The sequence below is a fragment of the Arachis ipaensis genome, chromosome B06 (genome assembly GCF_000816755.2).
Source record: "Arachis ipaensis cultivar K30076 chromosome B06, Araip1.1, whole genome shotgun sequence".
In the NCBI taxonomy this organism is placed as follows: Eukaryota; Viridiplantae; Streptophyta; class Magnoliopsida; order Fabales; family Fabaceae; genus Arachis; species Arachis ipaensis.
In genome coordinates this window covers 782,568-784,323 of record NC_029790.2, presented here as the reverse complement: position 1 = coordinate 784,323, position 1,756 = coordinate 782,568, and the positions used below count along the sequence as shown (strand labels likewise).

At 33.3% G+C, this 1,756-nt stretch overlaps 1 pseudogene; it reads left to right on the top strand.

Moving 5' to 3' along the window:
- The window catches only part of LOC107646221, a 2,660-nt pseudogene continuing 979 nt past the window's right edge, over positions 76–1,756 (top strand).

Below are 1,756 nucleotides of genomic sequence, written 5' to 3'. Positions count from 1 at the left end.
CATTAAAATTAAAATTAAATTCTATTTCTAATACTAAATAAAAGTGGAAAATATAAAAAAATAGTGTATATATAATGTAAAGAGAGAAGAAAGAGAGAGTGTAATCCACAAAAGAAGAATCAATGGGCACAGGCAGTATATCAGTTCTGATTCTCCTTGTTTTGGTGGGCGGAGACACCGCCTTGTCCGGCGGCGGAGAATGGCAGCTCCTTCAAAAGAGCATAGGCATAGTGGGAATGCACATGCAGCTTCTCCAAAACGACCACATTGTGATATACGACCGCACCGATTTCGGCCTCTCAAACCTCTCTTTACCGAACAACCGTTGCCGCCATAACCAGAGGGAGATGGTTGTCACCATAGACTGCACTGCTCACTCCGTCGAATACGACGTCGTTTCCAACACCTTCAGGCCACTCTTTGTTCAGACTGATGTCTGGTGCTCTTCCGGTTCGGTTTCGCCCAACGGAACTCTTGTTCAGACCGGAGGATTCAACGACGGCGACCGCGCCGTTCGCACCTTCTCGCCGTGTTCGCCAAATGCTACTTGCGACTGGATAGAATTTCCCGGCCAACTCTCCGTCCGCCGGTGGTAATGTCTTTGTTATGTTTTCACCGTCATTATATAGACTTGAAGCTGATAATTTAACTGATTGGACTAAATTTTTATTTAACGGCTCTCAAATATCCTTTACATTATTAGTATTAATCAAAATTAAATTCTCAAAATAATCATTGAAAATATAAAAAAGAGAAGTAATTGGATTTGCATACAAAATTTTGGCTCAAACATTTACTGTGCATATATTATTAATTCGTCTCATTTCTAAATGTCTCACATTTATCTGCATAATAAACATTACTTTTCATTACTTTAAAAAAAAAAAAACTTAAATATATATTTCTGAATTTTGAGTACATAAATAATTACACCCATAGTCTATTTCAAATAAGACAAGGTTCATACCATACAAGTTTGATACTATGGGTTTAATCATAAACTGATCAATATGTTTTTGTTAAATTTTTTATATATTTGAGTCAACGTTAACAAATTCTTTGTTTTTTTATTAAAAATCTTGACCTATCAACATCTTTTAATTTATTTTCAGATTTATGGTAAATATTTTGTAATAAAAATATGAGGAGTGCTAGGTAAATAATGATCATCTTGAACAATATGAACAACCACCAATCAAATAAAAATACACTACATTCTTATTTAATGCTATTAATTGAATTTAAGATTAATTTATTCTTTTAATCCTATTAATTCACATTGTTCACACATTGTTCAAAAATGTTGTTAATTATCTATACTTTTCCTAAAAATACTATGATCAAAGATCAGATCAAGACATATTTAATTTGTATCTTTGTCACTATTACTTTTGGGCGGAGATATAATTCGGCAATATTTTTTTTTTCTTCATAATTTTTGTCTTAATAAAATAACAAAAAAAATGATGTTACATATTACAGGTATGCCACCAACCAAAAGCTACCGGACGGTGGACAAATTGTGATTGGTGGCCGGCGACAATTCAACTATGAATTTTACCCAAACAATGATTTATTAGCAACACAACACATTCATAGTTTACCATTCCTTGTTCAAACAAACGACATTGGAGCAGAGAACAATTTATACCCTTTCGTATTTCTCAATGTTGATGGCAATCTTTTCATCTTTGCCAATAATAAATCCATACTCTTCAATTATGCTAAGAATGTTGTTGTCAAAACTTATCCAGAT